The 9,858-nt window shown below is 38.2% G+C and overlaps 1 protein-coding gene across 5 annotated transcripts in view; it reads right to left on the minus strand.

Annotated features, from left to right (window-relative positions):
• LOC138364644 (tripartite motif-containing protein 3-like) overlaps positions 1 to 3,046 on the minus strand; it is a 220,383-nt gene extending 217,337 nt beyond the window's left edge. For 2 of the 5 annotated variants that reach the window (XM_069324615.1, XM_069324614.1), the window contains exon 1: positions 2,725 to 3,041. The gene's annotated coding sequence lies outside the window, so the exon portion shown is untranslated. Of the gene's footprint in view, positions 1 to 2,724 lie in introns of all 5 variants that reach the window. The other 3 variants (XM_069324613.1, XM_069324612.1, XM_069324616.1) reach the window with 3 other exon arrangements.
• Positions 3,047 to 9,858: the final 6,812 nt, after the last annotated feature.

The following is a 9,858-nucleotide window of genomic DNA, read 5'->3' on the forward strand; positions in this document are numbered from 1 at the left end:
AACTAGTAAGAGAACTGTAGTTATAATATAATGTTTCCATGATTCAGTGCTTACCTCTTGTGAAAATCGTGAAGTTATTGTTTAGTCAGAGCTGATTTGTTTTTTGTATTGAGGCAGGTATTTTCTCCCCTGATTCCATGTATGACTAACCATCCTGTGAGATGGGAGTATTAGATGAACTTATAGCAAGTTTTTTATCTACACTGTGTAATCTTCCATATAGAATAGGGTAGCAGCACATTGCTATGTATACCTAAGCTTCTTAATACAAAAATATCAGTAATGAAGATTTTAAATAATAGTTTGTGTTATTACCAATATTATCCTTATTAAATCATGTTAACCATGGATCATTAAGATCTCATGTTGATATGTAATACAGTAGTCATATTTCTTATAAATAATAAATAAATGTTTATTTAGGTAAGGTACATACATACAAGAAATTTTTACAAAGATTGGTGGGCTTATAGATAGAGCTAGTACATACAATGCCTAAAGCCACTATTACGCAAAGCATTTCGGGCATGAAAAACTTAAATGACTAAAGCTTAATACTAATTGAGCATAAAGAGTAAAATGAAAACAAGAAATGAAAACAAAGCTGAAAAAGCAGCACAAATACAATTCTGTCGACAAACAGCGCTCTTTAAAAAAAACAGACATTGGTTGACAATAGAGGGGTAAGGTAGGTTACAGGGAATTTATTAGGTATAGCTTCGTTTTTATCTTAAACTGGTTGAGAGGGGTACAGTCTTTAACATGGTTGGGAAGGTCATTCCACATTCTGGGCCCCTTGATTTGTAGAGCATTTCTAGTTTGATTAAGTCGTACTCTAGGAATATGAAAACTGTAGTTATTTCTGGTGTGGTGCTCATGGATTCTGTTACAACCTTCTATGAAGCTTTTGAGGTCAGGATTGGCATTACAGTTTAGCATTTTATATATGTATAATACACATGAGAGAATGTGCAGTGACTTAATGTCTAACATCTTCAGAGATTTGAGTAGGGGTACCGAGTGATGTCTGGGGACAGAGTTGGATATCGTCCTAATAGCAGCTTTGTGTTGAGTAATTGGAGGACGTAAATGATTTTGGGTAGTAGAGCCCCAAACACAAATACCATAGTTGAGATATGGATAGATAAGGGAGTAATAGAGAGTCACCAGGGCAGGGCGAGGTACATAATATCTGATCTTAGAAAGAATGACCACAGTTTTTTAAACTTTTTTTGATATATTTAGAATGTGTCAATGGACACATTCTATTGAATCATTCATTAAATTGTGCATTGTCTCAATTTTTCACTTCTTTGGATATATTGTACTGTATAGTACAAAAAGATAGAATAAAAATAAACCAGTAATATTTCTTTCATTATATTTTTTATTTAAATAACTGCATCAATATTTTTACAGCTGAGCTGACAGAATTTGTTTCTCACAGGTGCATTATTTGTTAAAAAAAATTAGGTTTATTGCTACACACAATGGTGCTACATAGCCTTCCCAGCTTGGTGCCTTCTTTTGATAATTACTTACTGATTGTTACACAGCCAAATTGTGTAACAGGAAGAGGTCTTGGACACAAATTTGTTCCATGCTGAATGTAGAGGAATCAGCTGCATTCCTCAAATAAAATGGGCTGCCTCAGTTTATAAGATAAATAAAATAAGCATTCCCCAAATAAGTAGCTGCCTCACCTCACTTCCTTAATGCTACACAGCCTTCCCGGCATGGTGCCTTCTTTTAATAATTACTGGTTCCACACACCCAAATTGTGTAACAGGAAGAGGAACTCTACTTCCCCCTCTCTTTTTTTAATAGTCCATATAGTCATAATTATAGGTTTAATTATTCAATGAGAAAAGTTTTGAAGTTTTTACCCTAACCTAACATCTTTGTGCAGGATATTTTTCTTTTGTGTCTCACTCAGATTTAATTTCAAAATAAAACCAAACAAAATAAATTAAATGTGTGTATGTATAGCTAAGGTACACCCTTACTGATTACTAGGTGAACAGGGGCATTTGGTGATAGTAAATGCTCCCATCAGGCAGGGCTCATAACCTTCTCTCATATTTCATGCTCACCAGTGTTTATTTACTTAATAACTACTGGTATAATATCTTGCTATTATAAAACTAATTCTACTATCATAAAAGACATATTTACTTCAAGTTTCAAGCAGAGAATGCATATATAACTAACACGAAGGACTCCTCTTCACCAGATTCGCCAACTAATAATCTTTTGTTTATATTAAAATCGATCCCAGTGTTATGTAGTAGAGAAAAATTGTTATATCCAGTTACGAGTGGTCGACAGTACACTTAGATGACGGACCAAAGTTACGAAGGTTTTTCTTCTTATTATTGCTACCTGAATACCGACGTAGCCGCCACGAAGGCGCTAAGAAGAAAAACATTGGTAGCTAAGAAGAAAAACATTGGTAGCTAAGAAGAAAAACATTGGTAGCTAAGAAGAAAAACATTGGTAGCTAAGAAGAAAAACATTGGTAGCTAAGAAGAAAAACATTGGTAGCTAAGAAGAAAAACATTGGTAGCTAAGAAGAAAAACATTGGTAGCTAAGAAGAAAAACATTGGTAGCTAAGAAGAAAAACATTGGTAGCTAAGAAGAAAAACATTGGTAGCTAAGAAGAAAAACATTGGTAGCTAAGAAGAAAAACATTGGTAGCTAAGAAGAAAACCATTGCTAAGTACCTTGGTGAATGTGGCCCAAGGTGGTCAGGTGGAGCCAGTGACTCCTTTCTTCAACAGTTTTGTCTCTTCCTCGTGGTATATCCTCAATGTCTTCAGTGGTGTGCCCTCACCACACACTTACACTGCCACAACTGTCTTGTGAGTATTGTGGGAGGGACAATTTGGCGGGTATTTTGGACACAGGAGACCGTCTTTAAGATAGGCGAGGAGCGTCAGTGTTATCTCACGGGTCGTGTACACGTCCAATAGTGGAACCTTTGTTGTGATGACGTCACTCGCTCGCTTCCCCGCCACCTTCCTTCTTCCATTTTCTTTGGTTACTGATCTTTGCCCACACTTATGTCTAATGTTGTGTTTTATTGATTTATTATTTACCGGTATGTATTTATTTATATTTATTTATTTATATTGAAGAAGGTAGAGTGGGTTGTGAAAGCACAACATTGGTGATTGAGTGTTACATCACTCAACGACAGGGAATCTACATCAACGAGTGCTTGACTAGAAAAAGACAGCAACTTCTCTACCGCCTGCGTCAAATCCGTCATCAAAACCCAGATGTGATTCATCAGTGCTTCGTTAGAGATGGCTTGATTAAAGTGAGAAAGACTTCAGTAGGTAAAATGTTTACAATTGCTAATGAGGATAACCTCAACACTTTCTTCACCCAATGTGGTTTGTCTCACCTTATTATCACTCTCAATGAGTCAACATAATTAACCCCCTTGTCACCTAGTGCGGGCTACGTATCCTAAGTCTCTTTGTTTCACTTTTTAAATTAATTTTTAATTTAATTTTTACTAGTCATTTATTGGACTTAGTTAACTGAGTGCTTTAATATTTCCTTAGGTCTTATTTTGAGATATTTGAGATATATCTCCGTAATATCTCCGTAATATAATCTCCGTAATATTTGAGATATATCTCCGTATATAACAGTAAAATGTGTACTTGGATGAAAAAACGATTCTTCGCGGCAGGGGATCGTATTCCAGGGACCATAGGATTAAGGACTTGCCCGAAACGCTACGCGTACTAGTGGCTGTACAAGAATGTAACAACTCTTGTATATATCTCAAAAAAAATATATATCTCAATATACAAGAGTTGTTACATTCTTGTACAGCCACTAGTACGCGTAGCGTTTCGGGCAGGTCCCTGGAATACGATCCCCTGCCGCGAAGAATCGTTTTTTCATCCAAGTACACATTTTACTGTTGCGTTAAACAGAGGCTACAGTTAAGGAATTGCGCCCAGTAAATCCTCCCCGGCCAGGATACGAACCCATGACATAGCGCTCGCGGATTATTAATTATACGTTCATAACTAAACTACTTGTAGCAGATCATTTTGAATGAAATATTGACACATCGCTGGAACATTGGTTATAGAATTGTCTTTAAATTCACGTATCTTTTAGCACTCCATCACATAGTGACGGAGGGTGTGCGAATAATTTTGTTGACACAATTTACATATGATCAGGTCTACATCAGCAGATAATGAGAATTCCCAGAGATACTTGTAACCGAGTCTAAGCCGAGCAGTAGTAACATCTAGAAGTCTGCTGATTTTATTGGATGAACCATAGATGTGTGGCTCCTCTTGCATGATAGTATGATGATAGATGGAATTACTGGTGTCAAATTCACTTTGCCTCAGTTCTACAAGATCTTGTTGAAGTTCTCGGTGTACTGCTGCTCTCATATTGCTCATTGACAATCCAAGGTTACACTCAACGGCTCCTTTAAAGGCAGATTCTTTGGCTAACTTATCAGCTCTATCATGCATTCGGAGGCCAACATGAGATGGAGACCACATGAAATGGACTCTGTTACCATCCTTAATAATTTTGTTGTATTTGTGTCTAGCTTCGGACACGAGCATGTTACAGTTATGTCTTAAAGAGTTGAGAGCATTTAAGGATGATAAGGAGTCACTTACAATTAATGTATCAAGTTTTGAGACTTGTACACATTTCAGTGCAAGGATCAAGGCAAATAGTTCAGTCTGAAGGGTAGAGACCCAGTTGTTTATACGGACTCCCCACTCAAAGTATAGGCCATCGCCCATTGTCAGGACAACTGCACTTCCAGCTGCACCCGTGGTGCGGTGTAGGGAACCATCAGTGTATATAATTTGAGAGAGAGAATGCTCTGTGGACAGAGCATCAATATGGCTTAAGGCGTTGAGCTTTGCCTCAAGACGAAGCTTGGACTGATCTCTAATTTGCTTCTTGGGTGGAAAGGGAGGGATTAAAACTGGAAAGGGTGTAACCTCCCACGGTGCAGGAAAGTGCCGTTGTTGTTTCTCTTGGTACAAATCATGAACTCCATACATTCTGAGTTGAGTTCCAGTTTTTGTTATCCATTTGGAACAATGCTGATCTTCAATAAAGAAATTCTGGAGGGCTTCTGTGCAAGGATGAGTTAGCCTAAGCATTTTTATACCAATTTGACAGTTAATTTCAGTAACACGATCAACAACGCTCAGAATATTAAGTTCCTTTCTCATATTAAGTATCTTTGTGGTACGAGGGCACCCAAGGATTATCCTCAAGGCTTCGTTCTGCAATTTTTCAAGACCTCCAAGCTTTCTTTCAGGCATCAAAACAAGCAGAGGTGCAGCATAATCCACTAAAGATCTGATGTATGCAAGGTACATCATTTTGACAATGCTGACATTGGCACCATAGCCTGAGTGATAACCTGCAACAGCCTTGAGAGCTCGGAGCCTCTCTTTATACTGACGACAGAGTCTGAATACAACAGGACCATACAGTGGCACCTCAAGGCCAAGGTATTTGAATCTGTTTACATAGTAAAGCTGGGAGCCATCAGACAGTTTCATCTTGCGAACAGCTCCTCCCTGCCTGGGTGGGCGCCGATTGTGTATCTTTGTTTTCTCTGCTGAGATAATTAAACCTAGGTCCTGACATGAGTCTAATACAGAGTTAAGAGTGTTCTGCGTGTTAGCATACCCAGTGGTGTGTATCATTATATCATCAGCATAGCTAATGATGTGGACGTTGGGTTTGCTCGGTATAGAGTTTAACAGCGTGTTTATTAAGATATTAAATAAGGTAGGACTGAGGACACCACCCTGCGGGGTACCTAGTTCAAAGTCTCTTGTTACACTCCCATGGTCCTGGAAAAATACAGATGACTTCCTGTTGGATAAGTAACCCCTGATCCAACAAAGAAGCCGACCACCAATATTCATTCTTGCAAGCTCACTCAAGATAACATGTCTATTTGCAATATCAAAGGCAGACTTAAGATCTAGGAAGGTGGTATATGACTTTTCAGTGTGCAGGGTAAGAAAGGTGGTGATGCAATGATGCACACTCCTTCCATGCATGAAGCCATATATCTGGGGGGATAGCATGGTTCTTATTCTATGGAGGAGACGGTTTAGGACCATTCTCTCGAATGTTTTGCAAGTGCAGCTAGTAAGGGAAATTGGGCGGAAAGCATTCTCTTGATTTGGCTTGGGAATTGGAATGATTACCCCTACTCAAATCTCTGAATATGTTAGATATTAAGTCACTGCACATTCTCTCATGTGTATTATACATATATAAAACGCTAAACTATAATGCCAATCCTGATCTTAAAAGCTTCATAGAAGGTTGTAATAGAACCCATGAGCACCACACCAGAAATAAATACAGTTTTGATATTCCTAGAGTACGTCTTAATCAAACTAGAAATGCTCTGCAAATCAAGGGGCCCAGAATGTGGAATGACCTTCCCAACCATGTTAAAGACTGTACCTCTCTCAACCAGTTTAAGATAAAAACTAAACACTACCTAATAAATTCCCTGTAACCTACCTCACTCCTCTATTGTCAACCCATGTCTGTTATTTTCTTTTTTTTTAATCAACACTGTTTGTCAACCTATTGTATTTGTGCTGCTTTTTCAGTCATGTTCCCCCTTTTTTTATCTTTATTTGTATTTGTTCTCAACACTTTTTATTCTTTATGCTCAATTAGTATTAAGTTCTAGATATTAATGTTTTTCTTGCCCGAAACGCATTGCGTAATAGTGGCTTTAGGCATTGTATGTACTAGCTCTATCTATATATCAATCCATTAATGTAACATCACTTGTATGTATGTAACTTACCTGAATAAACATATTTCTTTATTTATTTATTTATTTATTTCAATTCTGATAGAAATTACCTACTTAAAATTATCTGCTAGATTAAGGACCTGCCCGAAACGCTGCGCGTACTAGTGGCTTTACAAGAATGTAAATACTGTACTATCCAATGTATTCTCACAAACCCAATGTACCTTCTTGTATATATATAAATAAATAAATAAATAAATAAATAAATAAATAAATAAACACATATGGCAAAATCTTACTGAAGCGACCATACGAGTCATAAATACTTATACTCCGCCCAAGTAAAACAGAAACAAGCAACACTTAGTGGGCCAGCCAGAGGCTTAAGGCCCGCGCAGTGGGCCAGCCAGAGGCTTAAGGCCCGCGCAGTGGGCCAGCCAGAGGCTTAGGGCCCGCGCAGTGGGCCAGCCACAGGCTTAGGGCCCGCGCAGTGGGCCAGCCAGAGGCTTAGGGCCCGCGCAGGAATATCCCTGCAAAAAAAAAAAAAAAATTAAATACACAAGTATACTAATTTATATTATATACATATATATATATATATATATATATATATATATATATATATATATAAATATATATATATATTTATATATATATATATATATATATATATATATATATATATATATATATATATATATATATATACATATATATAGTTAGTTAGTTTAGTTCATTTATTATGCACCCCATACCCATCTAGTGGGCGGTAGTGGAAAGGGTTACAGAGGCACATAATGGGCTCAGGGACTGAACCCCACAATTCATTTAGCTAAGCAAGTTACAATCTTGATGAGCTAGTTACAAAATTCAATATAAGTCGTCACATCAACAATGGGTTCGAGATCGACCTCAAGTACAGGTTCTAAATTAAGCAACTGACATATGTGGAGAGCTAGTGTCACAAGTTATATGTTTGTCCTGCACACCGCCCCCCCCCCCCCCATCCAGTGGGCAGCGGTGGATAGGTTACAATCTCTCAGTTACTACCTACAGTTAGCAAACTGGGGATATTTGGCTAAAATTTCTGGTAGCAGATCATTTCGAATGAAATATTGACACATCGCTGGAACATTGGTTATAGAATTGTCTCTAAATTCACGTATCTTTTCACACTCCATCACTTAGTGACGGAGGGTGTGCGAATAATTTTGTTGACACAGTTTACATTTGGTCAGGTCTACATCAGCAGATAATGAGAATTCCCAGAGATACTTGTAACCGAGTCTAAGCCGAGCAGTAGTAACATCTAGAAGTCTGCTGATTGTATTGGATGATCCATAGATGTGTGGCTCCTCTTGCATGATAGTATGATGATAGATGGAATTACTGCTGTCGATTTCACTTTGCCTCAGATCTACAAGATCTTGTTGAAGTTCTCGGTGTACTGCTGCTCTCAGATTGCTCATTGACAATCCAAGGTTACACTCAACGGCTCATTTAAAGGCAGATTCTTTGGCTAACTTATCAGCTCTATCATGCATTCGGAGGCCAACATGAGATGGAGACCACATGAAATGGACTCTGTTACCATCCTTAATAATTTTGTTGTATTTGTGTCTAGCTTCGGACACGAGCATGTTACAGTTATGTCTTAAAGAGTTGAGAGCATTTAAGGATGATAAGGAGTCACTTACAATTAATGTATCAAGTTTGGAGACTTGTATACATTTCAGTGCAAGGAGCAAGGCAAATAGTTCGGTCTGAAGGGTAGAGGCCCAGTTGTTTATGCGGACTCCCCACTCAAAGTACAAGCCATCGCCCACTGTCAGGACAACTGCACTTCCAGCTGCACCCGTGGTGCAGTGTAGGGAACCATCAGTGTATATGATTTGAGAGAGAGAATGCTCTGTGGACAGAGCATCAATATGGCTTAAGGCGTTGAGCTTTGCCTTAAGACGAAGCTTGGGCTGATCTCTAATTTGCTTCTTGGGTGGAAAGGGAGGGATTAAAACTGGAAAGGGTGTAACCTCCCACGGTGCAGGAAAGTGCCGTTGTTGTTTCTCTTGGTACAAATCATGAACCCCATACATTTTGAGTTGAGTTCCAGTTTTTGTTATCCATTTGGAACAATGCTGATCTTCAATAAAGAAATTCTGGAGGGCTTCTGTGCAAGGATTAGGATGAGTTAGCCTAAGCATTTTTATACCAATTTGACAGTTAATTTCAGTAACACGATCAACAACGCTCAGAATATTAAGTTCCTTTCTCATATTAAGTATCTTTGTGGTACGAGGGCACCCAAGGATTATCCTCAAGGCTTCGTTCTGCAATTTTTCAAGACCTCCAAGCTTTCTTTCAGGCATCAAAACAAGCAGAGGTGCAGCATAATCCACTAAAGATCTGATGTATGCAAGGTACATCATTTTGACAATGCTGACATTGGCACCATAGCCTGAGTGATAACCTGCAACAGCCTTGAGAGCTCGGAGCCTCTCTTTATACTGACGACAGAGTCTGAATACAACAGGACCATACAGTGGCACCTCAAGGCCAAGGTATTTGAATCTGTTAACATAGTCAAGCTGGGAGCCATCAGACAGTTGTATCTTGCGAACAGCTCCTCCCTGCCTGGGTGGGCGCCGATTTATTTTATTTATTTATTTATTTATTTATATATATATACAAGAAGGTACATTGGGTTTGTGAGAATACATTGGATAGTACAGTATTTACACTCTTGTAAAGCCACTAGTATGCGCAGCGTTTCGGGCAGGTCCTTAATCTAGCAGATAATTTTAAGTAGGTAATTTCAATCAGAATTGATAAATGATAAAGATACATTACAAGAGAAAAATGAGATGAGAGAGATAAGTAAGTATATTAAAGCACATTGTTATATTAAAGCTCTGATTGATTACATTGACAGCTTGATTAGTAATTTAAACAAGATTAATAGACACCATACAGCAGATTGACAGCACATATAAGACAGCAATGATCACAATGGTAAAGATGTTCAGATTGGGTACATAAAGATTGGGAGACTGGGTAG

Source organism: Procambarus clarkii, chromosome 14, assembly GCF_040958095.1.
Source record: "Procambarus clarkii isolate CNS0578487 chromosome 14, FALCON_Pclarkii_2.0, whole genome shotgun sequence".
NCBI lineage: Eukaryota > Metazoa > Arthropoda > Malacostraca > Decapoda > Cambaridae > Procambarus > Procambarus clarkii.